Consider the following 18,764-nt stretch of genomic DNA (forward strand, 5'->3'; position numbering starts at 1 on the left):
CCCGCCGAGGTGCGGGCCCGTTCGACGCAAACCGCCGCCGCCCGTCGGAGGGCGGCTTTCCAGCCCGCGGCGCCGTTTCGCGGGAGCAAGCAGCGGGGAGCTCCGAGCGCAGCGGCCCGCGCGGCCGCCCGCCCCCGCCGAGTCCGCTGCGCGGCGCCGACCCGCGCCCGAGCGGCGCGGACGCCGCCCGGCCGGGCCGGTTGCGCGCGGCTCCGCCCGGCCCGCGCAGCCGGCTGCGGGGCCCGCTCCGCGAGGGAGCCCCCGGCCCGCGCCCTGCTGCTGCCGCGGGGCCACTCGGCCGCGACGGGCGCCGCCGCAGCCCCTTCCCGCCCCTCCGCCGCTTCCTCCCCTCGGGGCCGCTCCCGCGGCCCCGCCGCCGGCGCTCGCCGGGGCCCGCGGCCTCGCGCCCCTTCTGCCGCGGCGTTGCCATGGCGGCGGGCGCGCGGCGCTGCGGCGGCGGCGGGGCGGTGCCTGCCGCAGACCCCGGCCCGGCAGCGCAGGCCTCCGCCGCGGGGAGGCGGCGGGGCGGGCGCCCGCCCTCAGCGTCGGTGCGCAGGAGGCCGGCAGCGGCCGGGGCTGGGCGCTGGAGCCGCCGCGGCGGCGGGAAGATGGATGCGCCGCGCCCGCGCCTCGCCGCTCAGCATCCTCCCCGGGCCGCGGCACGGTGAGCGGCGGCGGCCTCCCGGAGGAGCGCCGGGTCCCGCGCAGGGGCTGCCCGCTCCCCGCGGCGCCGGAGCAATGACTTCGGCCGGCTGCGGGGCCGGGGCGAGGGCGGCGGAGCGGGGGGCCGGCCCGGGGCGGCGCGGTGCGGCGCGGCGGGGGAGGGCGAGCGATGGCGGTGAGATGGAGGCCGAGGTGATGGGGAGGAGGCAGGTGGAGATGATGCAGAGGAGAGATGGAGATGGAGAGGCAGAGATGGAGGTGGTGGAGAGGAGGCAGAGGGAGAGGTGTGGCAGGATGCCGCCGGCAGCTGTGCCGAGATCCACCTCAGCCGCCCTCCCGTCCTGCACCATTGTGTTCCAGGTTGGTCATTGTCTTGCCTTCCTCACTGCAAAACGCGGCGTGCCGGGCATGATTGCTGGTTACAGTGGAGGGAATCTTCTAAGGGCTGAATTTGATGTGCGGAGAGTCACAGCCAGCAGAGCCTGGGCTGGGCCTCAGTGAGATGGCATCTGCGGGTGGGTATAAGCGCAGCTGAGCGGAGAGCGGCTGTAAAGGCACTCCCCTGGTTTATTTTTACTCGCAATGCATCTTTGCCTATTCCATTTGTTTGTATAAACGGTATTGCACAAGGTTTCTTTCTGAGCAAGTCTTTTCAGAAATGCACCTGTACATGTTTTGGACTCTCAGGGTTGGTGCATTTGTGGATGTGTGTATGAATACATTCTCCTTTGCATACAGAGACACCAGAAGCTGCATCTCTTTGTATGTGCAACACGTCTTTTTTTTCCCAATCATTAACTGATGAAACATGCCACTTGGGCTGATGTGCAATTTATTCTTAAATTACCGGATGCTGTCCTTCACTTCATTATGGCTACTTAAGACAAATCTAGGTCTTGCATTTGGGCTGATTTTTTGTGGCATTAAATAGTCATTTGTAGTCTGTTTCTATTTTTTTTTTCTGTGAATATGTATATGTATATATATATAAGATGCTGAGTATCTCATAGGCTAGAAACATAGAGAGGTATATGTTTTAAAAGATTAATTTGAACTTTTGTAAGGAAAAATATAATGGGATGCATTGTTACAACTTTTGCGTTCTGATACTGCCCTATGCATTACACTGAGGTGACATGTTGCAATCTCATTCTCTATGTCTCTCGTTTGCTGGGTCAAATTCTTCACTTGTGCATATACTATGCCTAGTCTTACTAGACTTATAATGCCCAGTCTAGTAAGCAGAGTCTTTGTCCATTTCAGGAAATGATGTTAGGTTTATTGCTTCTGCTCTGTCTCAGGTTTTGTTTCTATTGATCTGGCCTGCTGCTCCACAATACGAATTTCAAATCTGGATCTTTTGTGCTGTAAATGCAAGCTTTGCTGGCACTTGACCAGATTTAAATTTGTGCTTGAGTGAGGTAAATCTGTGGTGATTCTAACAGGTTTTCTGGGAATGGTTATGGTATTGGTGAAGTCTGAGAGTGGTTAGCTGTTAATTGTTGAAGAGGAAGCAAGGTATGGGCTCTATAAGTAGATTTGTAGCAATCAAAAGTCACCATGGACCAAAGAGATGTGATGAAGTTAAGGGGGTTGCAGCCAGTTCCACCCTTACTTACACAGTGAACAAAATCCTGAGAAGGAGCCTGGGGGAGGAAAGGCTGGAAAGTTTCTGTTGGGATTTTGATTGGAGTTGCCTGGTAGAGTTGGCTGCCAGGAGCTGTTGCTCTGCCCTTGGGCTTTGCTGCTTTCCAGCACTGGGTCAATGCAGTGGACTGCTGGGATTACCTGGTCACCAGCAGAGCTGAAGGAGCAGGCTGCCTCTGATGGATGCTACATCATTTCTGACTTGCTGATCTTGGACTGAAAATCTGTTAGTGCCTCAGGTAGAGAAACATGGTCCTGACCTTGGAGATGAATTTGAGCCAGGTATTTTTACAGTGTCTGCCCAGAGCTTAACTTTAGTCTGTGTGATATTGCAAATACTAATGATCTGTCTCAGCCTCCCTTCTGATAACCTTGTCCCTGTCATCTTTCAGTGGTTTCTGATGATTCCTCTGCTTCCGTTGGCTGTTTCCAGCTAGACTTTTGAATAAGAGCTACTTTGTGCTACTTATTAGGAATTGAACATAAGGTACAGCTAGAACATGGTTGTGTGTAGGGGAGACAAGTGGCAGTTGTCATTTGTAAATGTATGGTGGGATATGCTAGACCATTTGTTATCGAGACTTTAATGTTGCTGGAAAGATGCAGCATAACTTCTCTGTCATTACAAAGGATGAGTGACATCAGGGTATTCAAGAAAAATGCCACGAAACATAACTGGCAAAATGAATCATTTTCAATTTTGATTTCTATTCATCCATTCAAGAGACAATTGCTACTGTGGTTTCAAAACTATTTAAAAATAGTCTTCTAACTGTAAAAGAAAAAGTATGGTGTTGGATTGTACTCTCAGATATAGCTCAAGTGTAGCTCAAGTGGTTGACATCCAAGTAGTTGTAAATTATAACTTTTTTTTTTTCCTTTTTAACTGAGCTATGGGACTGAACATGTTTACAACTAGTCTTTCACTACTGAGTCATGGTCAGTTTGCATTGTGGTCAGCATTTGTGCTTTCTGTTTTCTTTGTGAAATTGTGACACAGCAAATAGTCCTTACTAGATACCTGAATTTCGGGTCACTTTTGAGTCTGTCATATTTTTGGGGTTCAGACAAATTTCTGTGTTACCTTTGTGCATGGCAATGCAATATGTGGGTTACAGGACTACAAAACAAATGCTTAAATTCAAGTCAAAAAGTTATTTTAGCTGAATTTGGAATGGCATGTTTGCAATGTGTGTTTCTAAACTAATAGCTCACTTTAATTCCCAGGAAGTAGCTTTTTCAAAGTTCTCATATATATCTGTACCACTTGAAAATCTGGTCTATACCAGATTACAACAATCTTGTCCTCCCATCCTCAGAGATGGATTCTCTGATGCCTTCTCTTTAGTCGTCATCTACATCTGTGCAAAGCTTTAGGGTGACTCTGTGTCATCAACTTTCAACATTCAGAATCCATGACGGCATTAAAATGTCATTTATGTAGTACTTCTAGTTTCTGTATCTTTAAGGTCTATTTGAATTTCTCCTTTAAAATATGAGGACTAAAAAACTTTCCCTGATCTAATTTCTTTGCTCCGGGAGGTGGGGCTCTAAACAGAATATTCATCAGCATGTCATGAGAAAACTCTATGGTCTCGCCACACTGAATGCTGTCAAGTTGAAATGAGTGTATTTGGCAACGTCTTGGTATACAACAGAAAAACTGTGTTGATCACAGCCTGCAGATTGGATTCTGAAATATCCAATGAACTTTAAAGGAAAAATAATAACATGCAAGCACTTTCACGAATGCAGGCTTTCAGTTCAGATCACTAAAATTCCTGTTGTATGATTTGTTTGCCATGAATTCGGATCACTGGCGGATCGCTGAGAAACCGTCACACATCCTGGAAACTTTAGGGCCTGTGTTGTTTATTTGGAAGATCGTATTTGGACATCACAGCCTGTTCCTATGTTAAATAGTCTGAATCAGCTATTGTCAAAATAAAAGCACAGTGAACTAATTGGTGTGACAATCTACATAGCATAGTTAAATGAGAAAGAGGCAAATGCAGAAACTATTTTAGTATATGGCTGCATAATGAGAAACCCCTCAGTTAACTGTTTAACAGATGCCGACAAATAATGAATACAAATGAAGACTGGGTAGACCACATATTATATTATATTTCTAACTTTAGATAAAATATACCTGTGATTAACAATAAAGCAATCGAAGGTACCTAAGGAAATGGTTTAGATAGAACAGCTGCTATGGTAAGCCAGATCTTCTGTAATGTTATACTTTGCATCATCATTTTTAACATGATCTCAGATTAAATATATTTTATCAAAAATAACAAAATGACTGATTTAAGTTAATTGATGACTGCTGATGCTAAAGCGCAAGTTTTCTCTCGTTTTTACATTATGAATTCCTCCTATCAGCACCAGGGAGGTTTTATCTTCGAGTTACTGTTTGACACTTGTACTTCATTTGTCAAACTATTTGTTGTATTTTGTTGAAAATGTTTATTATAATTTTTTTTAAGCAGCTAGGGGGAAAGAATTGTTAAGCCTTACATTGCATGGGCTGTAAATAAAAGCCATCCAAATGTCCAACTTAAAATTGCACTGAATTCCCAAGGTAGCTTAGAGTAATCAGTTATGAGTGATCAAATGAAGTTGGGAGAAATGGTAGAGTCAGAGCTTCTGGGCTTCTTTTTCCTCCATGTGCACTAGTTTACTGAAATTCACTAAGTTGATTTTCTTTTAAAATTGATGCAGAAATATTTTTCATTATTCATTTCTATAGCGCATGCAAAATCATTAGAACTTCTAATGTTGCAAGTGATAGATAGAAATTAATTATAATCAATACTGTATTGTTTTGCATGTATTTGTTGTAGGATTGGTGTACAAATACTGCAGTGAAGAATTAAAAAAATAAAAATAAAATTGTATTAATACACAATATGCAATTACTTTCTAATTATATTTTCATGAACCCAAATGCTATTTTTGTTTCTGAAGGTCTGTTATTCTTAGGTAAGTCATTCTTTTTTTTACCTGGTGTTTATTTGTACTTAATATTCAAGGTTCTCTGAGCTGCTATTTTCTGCCAATGTGTGTTGGAGAGGAACAAAATGAGATGCAGTCATTTTTGGAGAATCAGCTAGGAGAATCTGCTCTAATTTTATATGACACTTAGTAACATCCCTTTTCCATTTTCTGCCCCTGACTGGAAATTATAGTCAGTTATAATTTCTTTCAGAAAAATGAAGAATGTTTGAGGACTTTTGCACTTGAAGAACATTTAGTAATCTACAGCTGAGAGAACAATTGTGTTAGTTACTATTTGGTTGCTTATAACTAAATGAATGGTTACTTTAATTAAATTGGCAATGTTTTTAAGAATTAACCTGTAAGATGAGAGAGTGCCAAGTGTTTTAGAGTCACAACTAATAGCAAATAAGCATCCATGCAGATTCAGTGTTAAGTATTACTAACTGAGCGGTATTTGGCTTGTGGTTGCAAGGTTCTGTGTTAGCAGATCCCTTTTGTACTGCTTTGTGTATGTTTTAGGTCACAGAATGACCTGCATGTTGCCTTTTCTTGGAATATACAGTCAGTGTCAGTGATCTGCCTGTTAACCTGTGTTAGGTGAAGTCAGTGAAGATGTAAGCATTGTCCTTGGAAATTGATTTGAAATGTTATACAGTAGCTTAATGCGTATTAAAATCTCTATGAAATTGCCATAGATATTTTTTTCTGGTTTCAGATGCAGCCTTAATGGAAATCTGGGTGCTCAAGACAGTATCCTGAATGTCTTATAAATGAGACCTTTTTGTTTTTTCTACTTTGTCATGTCATGTATGACCCAGTATCTCATCTGGGTTTAATGGGTGCTGTTTCATGCTTACACTTTTGCCAGCTGAGAATCCCACCCATCACCTACTTACATAGGTGGAGAATGCCCTGACCAATACTAGCTGATGCTTCCATTTTTAAAGCAGCACAGTTCAGCTAAAAATCTTCGTGTAAATTTCATGAGCATTTTCTGATTAATAACCTGTAAAGAGTAATTCTACATGTAATGCAAGTTTTGCTTTTTCCTGACTTTTATTTTATTTTATATTTGTTGAGTTCTGTTCATCTCATTATGAATAGAACTACAGTACGCGTGATGAAACATGGTATGGTGTTCTTTAATTTGTTTTGTTGGGAGGGCAGCAAATAACAGTTCCTTGTACCTCAGCTGATTAATGACTTTGATGGAAAAGAAGATTTCTAATGTTACCTGCCTATTAAGGGCCATTGTTAAAAAGCTCATAGACTGTAGAGGTCTTGAGGGAACCTATCTTGCAACATACAATAGAAGAGTAAGATTTACAACAAATCAGAAATGAAAAAGACCAGCTCTGGTAACAATATTTCTGTAAGTGAATAATCTGAGTGTTTCTAGTGAATATTTCTTCTGAGGTTTTTTATTTTTAAAGGCATTTTGACTGTTAAAGATGAATGGAAATTGCTAACAGGATGTTCACATAGATATTCACATTTCTGCTGAAAAGCTGATCTGAAGACAAGCTTTAATTCCAATTGGCTTAGGTTTTGCATAGCTTGGAGTATAACCCATGGTAATGGGAACATTCAGATTATTTTCCCAGGTAATGTAATGAAAGGCTAAGTGGGATACAGGACATGGGAAATTAGAGAAGTGTGTACATCAGGTTCTGCAGGACATTGACAGTGATACAGTGGAAGTAGAAAATACATATTTTGAAGTTATATTGAGCTGCAAGAATGTAGTGATCTGGTCAGAAGCAAGGTATTCAGAAAAGAAAAAAAGTCATCGTAGAGATCCACATTGTTAAATGTTAGAAGTGAACACAGGAGGCCAGAACACTGAGTTTTCTTATGCAGTCTGACATCTTATCTAAATCTATCTTCATCAGCTGTAGCAAGAGTTGAGCTAAAAATGGCAAAAACTCTCACAAGTTATCTGGTGCTTTTAATAGCAAAGTTACTTAAATATCTCACAATTTTTAATAGTGAACACAAAATATCCTCCTCTGATGCTTGTAAGACAATAGATAATGAGGGCTATGACCTTGGAAAGAAAAAGGAAGTGTTTCTACAAGACACAAATGGGACATGAACATTTCCCTCACTGTTTGTTGTTTTCTTGTTTATATGCATTTTGATTAAATAAAAGATGGTTTTGCTGGCTTATTGAAATCAAAATCAAAGGAAGGACGGCCTCATGCTATAAATTCCGTGACTTGCAATGTTTCTCTTTCAGGCTCCATGTGTTGTCTCTGGCAGTGTTTGAGTGCAATTCTACTTGTGTAAAATACCTGTACAAAATGTCTTTTCAGTAAACCAAAAATGGGCCTAGAGTAACACTAAAAAGTGCAGAAACACTGAAATGTTTTTTTAGACCCCATTGTGCAATGAGCTGGGCAAGTTGATGGAGTGCATAATTTTCTTGACAATTCTGTTATTCTTCAGTCATGTGTCTTATCTGTGTCCATGTATATTTCACTCTGTTGAGTCTGGGAAATTTCTATTTCCTTTCAGGATAGGGAAGGATTTCACTTATTTATTGGTAGTATGCTTCATGGTAACTTCTAAGAAAACACTTGTTTAAAAAAGAGATGGTATTTTAGCCACAGAATAATAGAATATTGGTTTAATATTTAAAATGTTTAAAAAAAGCTCCTCAGCTTTGCTGCAGATAACAATAATGCTTCTGTCCCCTTTTGAATGTTTCCATGGTGCTGCCAGCAACTTGGATAGGGATTTTTGGTTCATGTTTTAGAGCAAGAGCCAATGGTAATTTTAGCAGCCTAGCAGCACCAGATTCATCCTGTATTCCTTGTGTGGAGCCTGAATCTGAGGGATAGATATTTTGAGTTTAGTTCTGAAGACATTTGAATATTCCTCAAAATTATTGTGGTATTGATTAAAAAATTATCTATCACACTATGATTTCTGTATAGTCAAAAGCCAAAGTGGTTAGGATTTGTTCTGAAGAGCTATTTATCACCATTTGGTAGAATAAAACACATTTAAGCTGCTAGCACATGAAATTTGTCATGTTCTGTCTATAAAAAAATATAGAATAGAATTGTATAAAGGCATGCAAATATTTGTAGCAAGTCTGAGCTAAGTTTTTTCTTTGATCTTGGGATGCTGTATTATGATTTCATACTAAGATAATACAGATCGTGCTTTTAATCGCAGTTTCCATTAATCATTTATTTCATTATGTGACATAACATGCACAGCATGGAATGCAATAATTCACACTTGAATTTTATTCTGAACCAATGTAAAGCATAGATGAAAATTGGTAAATAAGACAAAGCAAAGACTTAATTTTGGATTTATTCAAATCCCACTAGAAGATGCAAAATAATGTGCATCCTGACAATAATGCAGGAAAGCTTGTCTGGAATCTAGTATCAGAGTACTGATTGTTCCTGCAAAGCTTCAACACTGTTGAGGAGTCTGCCCTAACCCTTCTTTGCAGTTTTCATCTTTCAGTTCTTTGCCCATCTCCAAAGAGATGTATCGATGTTTGCCCCAAACATCAAACATTCTCTCTGCTAACACCCACAAGTGGGAATAATAATAATGCTGTCACATGAAAGTGATGATTATGATGTTTGTCTAATGTCCTGAATTTTATTTCATACAGTTAAGAACCAAATGTTAGTGTTCTATATGTTAGTAGAACCAAAGTTAGTAGAACCAAAACCCTAATGGTTACATTACAGAATAATCTTGCCATTCCCTGCACCATTTGTATGCCAGGTTCTTATCCTTCTAAAGTGTTGGTACTAATTTCTCATCCTGTGGCAGATTGTAAGATATTACTCCTTAATAGTAAACACTTGTGATTAACATCTTGCATTGCCTGTGCCTTCGATTTAATGGTCAGTATCCTTCCTTTGTGAAAGCTACTTTATATAGCTAAGCACAATTTATTTGGAAGCCCAGTAGCCTTAGAGGCTTTCTAGAATTATGAATAGATGGGATTAGGTCCTCAAAAGCAATGCATCTTTGTCACTTGATCATCCAACTTGTGAATTATAATTGGTGAGACATCAGCTGCAGATGCATCAGATGCTGACTGGAAAACGGAAGAAGCTAAACAAGAGGGTGCGATACTAATCTGCTGCTGCTGTCTTAGTTACTACAAGGAACAGAGCTCAAGGTTTCTAGTTCTGAACTTTGAGATGTTAAAGTGGAAACCCAGGAGTGCAGGGTATGTCTATATATTTTAAAGATACTTAGTCCCAAATTCCACTGAGTGTTTGGGCACAAAATAGGCAGGAGTAGACATTCTTAGTGTTTTTATTTATTTATTTATTTTTTGTCGGGGGGAGGGGGGACAGGGAGGTAATTTCTATTGTGTGTTCAAAGTCTAGATGATGAAAGAGTCATCAGGATTAGATGATTTCTCTGTCTGTGCAAAAGGATATTATGAGCATATGCTTGCTTTCAGTTTTGCCTTTGCCAGATGCCTGCACTCTGGTCTCTGCCACTTTGAGGGGATGTATATATACTTGTTCCTCAGGAGACATAGCGTGTGTTTTGGTTCACTCATAGTCAAGGTTATTCCTGTGTTGAGACTTAAGGGTTTTGTGTGCAGACCCAAACAGACCAACACTCTTACTCAGGAGTACACCAAATTTGGCACATGAGACACCTTGCTTTGCTGAAAGGAAGGGTTATACTTTAGAATATGTTTTAAAGGATTTGAATTGATTTTCTAAATTCTGTGGAAATTGTCATGTTATTGCTTTTCTAAAAAAAATACTGATCATGCTTGCATTTGTATCAGTTTGCTAAAGATAGCCATAAAAACCTGTGTTCTTTGATCTTTGAGTAAGAACTCCTTGTGTTTCACATGGAGCTCACTGCTGTAGTCTTAGATGTCTTAGTCTTGTATGTAATTCGTGCAAAAAGTAAAGTCATGGTTCAGAAGACAAAAATGGTCTGGCTAGATTCCTCTAATCTTTATTACAGTAAAACAAGATAAAGTGGTTAAGATTCCTGTTACAAATGGGGAGAGTAAAGCAGGGAACTGTTAAAACACTGTAAGAGAATTATAGCCTCAGCTCTTTTCCTGATGAGGCCCGAAGCAGTTTCCATGATATAAATACAGGCTTGCTTGTCATATGTGCAAACTGGAGCATATATGCCTACGGCTGTTTGATTGGTGTGCGCTCGTGCCTCTTCATACTTGGCTGGACATCCCCCACAAAGAGTGCGCTGTTTCTCCTGCGCTTGCGCTATTATTCCAGTGAGACTGGAAAGGTATTTTGTGCAATGTGTCTCATTCAGCAGAAGCCCAAACAGAGAAAGGAGCCAGTTTTGGACCTTCAACTGTCATGACAAAGCCTTACCTAAAGACAGATTGTTTTGAAATAGCCTGACCCCAACCTGTCAAATTAATTTTTGGTATGATAGTAGTGATTTTTTTGCATTTTAACACGGGAAGACAGAAGTGAGGGCTTTATACTGTTGCTTTTTTTTTTTTTTTTTTTTTTTAGAAAAAAATCTTCCATATAACTAACTGTCTGCAAACCCAGAGTACTTCCCCTGGATTCACCTCTGGACCACGTCGGATATACGACTTGCTCAGTGTTGCTGTTTGGTTCTGAGCCCACTTGGTGGTCATGCTAATAAGGATATCCAGTGAAATGTGTCTGAGTCTAGTTTGCATGATATTCTAGCCATGAAGAATACAATGAGAAGACATTCCTTCAGGCTGCTGAACTCCACCCCACCCCAAATTTCAGGTATCTTTAATGGGATTGTTTTCTTCTATATCCTTTTAGATAAGGGGTGTGACTCAACCTTAACAAGCAAGCATATCTGAACTGACTGCCAAGGCAACTTCAGGGACAACTCTGGTGGGAAGCCTGTTACCAGATAAATTCTGTCCCTACTAATCTGTTCTGGTTGCCTTCACCAACTTAGAAGTTGAAGACAGTTTGGAATTGCCATAGGTTATCATTAGGAGCAAAATCCAGAGCAGTTTCCTCACCACTTCAGATAAAGGAATAATCACAGAATATCCCAAGTTGGAAGGGGCCCACAAGGATCATTGAGTCCAACTCCTGGCTGCACACAGGACCCAAAACCAAACCATATGTCTGAGAGCATTGTACAAACTTATTTTGTACTACATTTACTGTATGAAGAACAGTAATTGATTACTACTTTGAATGTGACATATTTGCTATTCAGAAGTTTGATTTCAAGACCTGACCTGCTTTTTGTAACCTTATTTATTTTGCCTTTGTTACGGATACGGAAATGGTACTGCTTGAATCTGGAAAATTTATCTGAACTTTTGTGTGTGTTGAGTTCTGAGCAAAGTTTTCAAATCAACATGCGCAATATCAGCAGCCTTTTCCATAACATTAACTGCACATAGCACATAACAAGGAAACAGTACAGAAAAAGTCACCCTAGAATTATTTTACATTTGTTTGCACACCCTTTCACTTATGGCTACTTGCAGAAGAAAAAAATATGAACTAGAGGTGGAAAATCTACCAGCAAGCTGTAACTGGGGACAGATCTCAAAAAGTAGGTTTCTTGGCTTGGAAGAATTTTCTCCTCTTCCCATCCTCAAATATTCAGAACCCAATGAAGTTCATTCCTTTCAGTGATAGTTAATTGAACAGTTAATATGAACTCTAAGACAAACATACTTGTTCAGACTATTAATACCACAAATATTAGAATGTAACAATCACTTTGAAATGAAGTACTGGATTGGAAACACTGCTCTTAAGCTCAGAACAGCTTCAGAGTCCCATATTTTCTGGGATCAGGAGTAGGAATTTTTCCTCTCTACTTTTGCTAGCATATGACCAAACCCACACAGAAAGTTAGCCTAGAATGCAATGGAAAAGAAAAAAAAGCTAGGACAAAGGGAAATTAAAAAAAAAAGGGGGGGGGGGAGGGAATTAAAAAAGGAAAGCATGGAAGAAAAAAGAAAAGTAATAGCAATGAGTGAAATTTGTAGGAAGGGATGAAAACAGAAGATTAAACAGACTAGGTAAGAAGAAGCTTTTAGTGGGATTGCTCATCGAGTTGCACTTGTCTTTTTACATATAATGTTAAAGATTACAGAGTGCTTGCCTTGAAGCATTTTCTTTTTAAAACATGTTCTGCCATGGGACGAAGTACAGTGTTATCCGCGCACTTGCTTTGAACCTCTGGGAGTGTGAATATGAACAAACTTCTTCTACATGCTTATATCATGCAGCTAAGCTTGAATTGATCTCAAAACAACAAGAACAAAAATGAGATTCAAACGACATACTTTTTTCATACAGTAGCAAATCTAATCAAGTTCAAGTATTCAAGTATAGCCATGATTTCTTGCTGATAAATTCTTCACAGCCTGTAGCAATGTGTTGCTTCTTCTCATAAAAAGTGTGGCAAATTCTTCAAGGAATTCATTTAGACTTTCATTGAAGGTGCATCTCAAAGAAAATGTGTGGTGCTTTTACTCAAGAATCCAGTGGATGGATTTTCTAGGGAAAGGAGCAAAATGGAATCTCTCCTTGTGGGTTCCAGACTGAATTTATTATGCTTTAGGAATGGACTTAATCCTGTTATCTTGGATTGAAATCTGCCCATAGGGTTTTTTGATTTTTTTTTAAGCAAGCTTTTGCTTAACTAGGTATTTTCATGGCTCTGAGGGCTTCAATAATTCCTACACATTCTACTAGCAAGTGCTAGAAGAGGGCAAAGCTGATAGGAGATGCTCCTGTTGCTATTGTACTTGGCAGCCATTCATCATAAACAATTCTGATGGTCTTTTTGCTTACAGACATCCGACAGATGCTTCTTGCAATCTCTAAATAGCTGCATGGCCAAATATGCCACCAGAATTTGAAACAGTTAATAGGGTAACATCATTCTCACAATCTGGGAATGTTATGATGTTTTTAATTTCCTTGACAGATATGCCTTATGATATCTGCACTATGCACTGTGTACTTCATAGGGAGATCTATATACCCAAAGGGTTCATTCCACTAAAGTCAAAGGAGTTTGTTTACCTAAGGACTGAAGCTGTTTCTTCTTGGACTTAAAATCTAGGGTTTGATCATGTGTGCTGCTGAGAATCAGTACATCTACCTGGCTCCCTTCACTCTTTTGGAATTGCAAGTACAAGTGTAAAGTTGCAAGTGTAGTAAGGACATGGCAGCAGGTGAAATGAGCCTCCTCACTTGCCTAGATTTCCACAGCAGACTGCTGGGACAGTGTTCTTCAGCAATATAATTGGCACCCTGTGGGGGACGTGGTATACCAGGGATTTATAAGGAAGGTTATTACCTCATTGTAGTCTGCAAGGGTCTGCACACAAGCTTTGGTAAAGCAGGTATTTAGAAATGCGAATAATACTAACGATTTGGCATAAATATCAAGCTTTGTGCATTAAAAGCAATATGATCCAATATGGACAAACTCACTATGCCCTTCCATCTCAAAGGGTAGGTGACCTTGATAGGTGAAAAGATACAGCTTCCCAAAGAGTAACTATATCCCTTTTTAATTATGCTGGATGCTGAGGAGGTCATTTGAAGGTGGCAATATCTTTCCTTTTTGCCTTGGTTTTGGCTAGGATAGAGTTAATTTTCCTCCTAGTAGCTGGTATGGTGTTGTGTTTTGGATTTAGAATGAAAATAATGTTGATAACGAGCTGATGTTTTAATTTTTGCAGAGTAGTGCTTACGCAAAGCCAAGGACTTTTCAGCTTCTCATACTGCCCTGCCAGTGAGGAGGCTGGGGATGCACAAAGAGCTGGAAGGGGACAGACCCAGGACAGCTGACCTAAACTGGCCAAAGGGATATTCCATGCCATATGACATCATGCTGAACAGTTAATATGGGGTGGCTGGCCAGGCTGGGGGGACCGCTGCTCGGGGAGGGGCTGGGCATTGGTCAGCAGGTGGTGAGCAATTGCATTGTGCATCACTTGTTTTGCACACATTATTATTACCATTACCATTACTATTATTATTGTTATTAGTATTTCTTTTCTGTCCTATTAAGCTGTCTTTATCTCAGTCCACAAGCTTTTACTTTTTTTTGATTCTCTCCCCCATCCCACTGAAGGGGGAGGATGAATGAACGGCTGTGTGGTGCTTAGCCATCTGCCGGGTTAAACCATAATGCTTTCCTCTCCCCCTTCACAGGCACGAGATAAATCACACTCATAATGAACTCTTAATCATACCTGTTCCATGTGCTTATGAATTTACTCCAACTCATTCACACAGAAGGCACTATTGCCTAAAGGAAGATGTCTGGCCCTGCAAATGAGGCTGTCAATGAAAACAGACACTTTGCTGATGAAAAATATATTTCCCTCCTATAGTGAAAAATTGCCCCTCATCAAGTACAAGTCCTGCCTGTCTCACCACAGACTACCAACTGTTTTGTAGAGGAGGCTGGCCAGAGGATGACATTAAAGGCAACCAGACTGTTGTGACAGCTTGTCTTATTACTTTATAGTTAGTGTCTGATTTTTGAGGATGGACACTAGTGTCCCCCAGTCCAGTTGCCTGTGCCATGTGTTGATTCTAAATGAATTGCTGAGTGGTAAAAAAATGGAATTCCTCTCCTAACAAAAATGCCTCTATTTTCAAAATCTGTTTTGTTAAATGCAAGGTTGACATAGCATGATAATTCTGAAAGCTCTTTTTTTTTTTTTTTTTGCTACTATTTAATTTTTCATGTATTTTCATTATTTCATGTTGAGGTGTTCCATCTGAAAATAGGAAAATTCAGTGGAATGACCGAACATAACAATATAACATACAAACATAAACAATAGATTGCGTAGTAAGAGACTTGCAGAAGTTATTCAAAGGTTGTGCTAAATATTACTAAAACTGCATTCACCAAAGTCATCTTACCTTTATAGACTTTAACTGACAGTGCCAGCAACATTTCCCTTTAAGTGAGTAATAATTCTACTTCTCTTGCCTGTAATTCTAAATTTGTTCTTTAATGATTACTTTTTGGTCTTTGTTTCATGTTTAGGATCACTGTTGATTGAAGCCATTCTTCAAAGCCTTGTGTTTCAGTTGGTTAACATAAACCATGTTAGCTATTGGTAAGATACCATTGAATCAAATGTGTCTGATCTTAAAAGGTACTTAACTGGGAAAATAAATAATGGCAGTGGAAAACAGCTTACAGAATGGGCTCTCTGGAGTGATGTTACTGGAATGTTAAGGAAAGTACATATACAGGAGTGGAAGGGATGAGAAAAGAACCTGGAAGTTGTGCATCATGGTCTCTGCTTTACCCACAAGATCATATTGTGTTCCAGCAGAATTGTCTCTAGCTTGCGTTAAATTACACTAGGTTTTCTTAAGTGCTGCTGCAGCCAGTCAGTCTCACTAGAGTGTGATCTGCAATATATAGTCAATAGATATTTATGTCTATTTTTCTAGAGTAGACCGAAGCAGGGCTCAGGACCCCAAATCTGAAACTAGATTAATGAAGGACCTTCACTGCAGTCCTCCCACTGATCTCTACACTTGGATCCAACAGCATTCAGTCTTATTTCTGTGAAGCATAAGTGACTCGTTGTTTCTAAGTAGACATAACTCAACCTAGGAAAGATTATCAGTCTGTGTCAGACCATACATTCAAAGCTTCTTGTTAAAAGGAATTCTGGAAGCAACTTAGCAAGAAAACAGTTAGGCCACTTGAAGAGGCAAGGTGTGCAGACAACTAGTAGATCTGACAGTGAGGGTTATACCAACTGATGGGCACTGTTGCTTGAAGCGCAAACATGTTGAGTTTCTTTCTGTTTTGTAAGTCTGCAAGTAGAGATACAGCCATGGCCAGAGTGACTTTGGAGAGTCCCTCTGCAAGTTCGGCATTTTAAAGCACCTCTGAGTGTACTCATGTGGTCTGCAGAATGAGAGGCATATACACCATGTTGCCACGTCCTTGACTGACACAAGAAATGCTCATACAGTGGATAGAGATGCTTTCAAATTGTTCTGGGGACACCAACAGGAAAACAGAATTCAATACAGCATACCTGAGAGGACCCAAGTGCCTCTTGGAAGAGTGTGATGTTAGTGATGTATTGGAGAATGATGAGAAAGATGAACGCCTCTAAGAGAAAAAGGTTGATAACTGGAGTCAGAGATGCCATCTTTCATTTGAAAATTAATTGTGGGTGCAAAACTGTGATAAGTACAAGTTATGCTCATCAGTGTGTTGAAGTGCTGTACATGCCATGCAAGTTGATTTGTGGAAAATTAATGGAGATTGCTCACATGGCCTTTTTTTTAAAAGAATCATGAAGTTAACATTATCATCAAATTATGAATGCAGTTGAGGAAATTATGGGCTACTAATGAATTTGCTGTAGGTCTCTCCAGTGCATTTTTATGTTACATTTATATAGTTGCTTTTGTTTTAAAGATATATTGAAATTCTATCCCAAAGCAGTATTCTTTGTTGAACCAGTAAAACAGCAGATTAAATAAATAAAAAAGCTACTCCAAACTAAAAAATCATAGGGGCATTAGTGTTCTGTTTAAGTACTTCCACTATACATTCATTAATCTTAATGTCACAAAGAGCATCTTTAGGTTCCTTTTGCTTTTGAATATCCATATTTTCTTATTCCATTGAGACAATCTTGATACTAAAGTAATATGCTCTATTTTTCTATTTGCTAATTATTTTTTAGTTTATCTAGAATATATACTACTAAAATAATGTTCATTAAGCCCTATTGATCACTAAAAATCCATGTTATACTGCTGTTTACCAGTGATTATAGTCATGGGAAACAGGAAGAATATGCACTCTAACTTGATGTTTTGCAATTAGTGAATGATTTTTGTGTGTTTCATTGAAACTACTTCCCAAAAGTGCCAGTAAACTTGGCCAATTCCTTGCAGTAAACCAGAACAGAGTCTGGCTCTGGAAGTTATTCCTAGTTAATGTAATATCTGACATTGTGTGGTGACACTGGTTGTATGACAGCACTCTGATAACACTGCCTTGGGATTACCTCTGTTATGGCTGTGTGTTCTTGTGTACCAGTTACACTCTGTTTATTTAATAGCTCTGTTGCAGCATACTGGCAAATCAGTTGTCCAGTGAAGAGTTGTGTGGCCAGCTCAGTGTGGTAAGGATTGTGAACAGTATGGTCCTGGTGCATTAGTAGAAGTTTGTATTATCGCAACACTACAGCATATCACAACTATCAAAGCCTCTCTGCTCTCTGCTGAACGGGCCTCTGGGACAGAGGAGTCTCTGGAGTGGTTGAGGGTCTTAAACAACACAGCAAAGAAGCATTTTCCCCATTCAGGAAATCTTATCCTGTTAATTTTAATCTGTTGTCTTTACTGATTCGCTTGTGTACTGTTTTCTTTCTCCAAAGCCATCCTTCGCATGGCTAATCTGGCGAAAGCATGAGCTGTTGTTCAAACTCAAACAAATCATCATTTGGCATTGACAGTCAAAGATTTCTGCTTTCTTGACCATTTCTGTCCCATATGGTCTGATTTTTTTCCTGGCCAGAACTATATAAGATGTTCCAGGGCTGTGCTGTGTCACATGGTATGTGAGAAGAACAAGCCATTTTATTAACTGCTTTCCAAAGACCATTTTCTTTCTCTGTCACTTGCACTGAAAGCAGGCTCAGTTCTGATGTTGTACTGTTGCAGCCCTACTGAAGAAAAAGTCTTTCATGTAACTAGCTTGATTGGATCTTTTGTTACCAGTTTTGAATATGAGGCACTGTGGGAAGGATGGATCAGATCCTGCGCCCATTTATAGTGTGTATATACAACACAGTTCCAGGATTTCAGAGGTATTATAACAGGGAGCAGCATATGAAGCCCTGGCTGATATAGTACAGTATTTTCAGAACAGCAAGATCAACACAGCAAGAAGGAGTGAATTTGCTTTGTTCAATTCACAATGACATTCTTTATTGAGGATTCTGCTTTCATCTCAAAAGATGTATGTAATTTCTGCAGGTTTTGTGAATGTGTCAGGAAAGGCAGACTGACTATGTGAGCATGAACATGGCACCATCTCAATCCCTGCTTAGCGCTGAGAGACAGATACAGAAATTTCTAGGAAGCTTATTAAATCCACACTTATTTTGTGGGTAGACAGAATACCTCTTTATCCAAGGCTGTCAGTCTGTGCTAATAACTAATAAGAAAAATGTTTAAAAAAAAAAAAAGTACATGGGACTTGCAGGACAGAGGGATACTCATATTCCCAGTGATACGGAAAACAAACAAACAAACAACAACCCACCTTCACTTCCCTATCTGCGTATCTTGCTGATGTGCTTGGATTTATGCTTACCATATCATTTTGACTTAGGACAGAATTTTCCCCAAAATTTAGTTGACAGAAACTGTTGGTTAGTTTTTTTGCATTCCCTTAAAAATGGCATAGGTGACAAATTCTAGTCT

General features: G+C 40.1%; 1 protein-coding gene across 13 annotated transcripts in view; it reads left to right on the forward strand.

Annotated features, from left to right (window-relative positions):
* Positions 1 to 525: 525 nt before the first annotated feature.
* Positions 526 to 18,764, forward strand: part of JAKMIP2 (janus kinase and microtubule interacting protein 2) — a 51,698-nt gene continuing 33,459 nt past the window's right edge. For 3 of the 13 annotated variants that reach the window (XM_067005417.1, XM_048057242.2, XM_048057243.2), the window contains exons 1-2: positions 10,818 to 11,066; positions 14,015 to 15,412. The gene's annotated coding sequence lies outside the window, so the exon portion shown is untranslated. Of the gene's footprint in view, positions 665 to 804; positions 1,179 to 10,817; positions 11,067 to 12,251; positions 15,413 to 18,764 lie in introns of those variants that run through there. The other 10 variants (XM_067005416.1, XM_067005418.1, XM_067005412.1 and 7 more) reach the window with 9 other exon arrangements.

The sequence above is a fragment of the Anser cygnoides genome, chromosome 14 (assembly GCF_040182565.1).
Source record: "Anser cygnoides isolate HZ-2024a breed goose chromosome 14, Taihu_goose_T2T_genome, whole genome shotgun sequence".
Taxonomy (NCBI): Eukaryota; Metazoa; Chordata; class Aves; order Anseriformes; family Anatidae; genus Anser; species Anser cygnoides.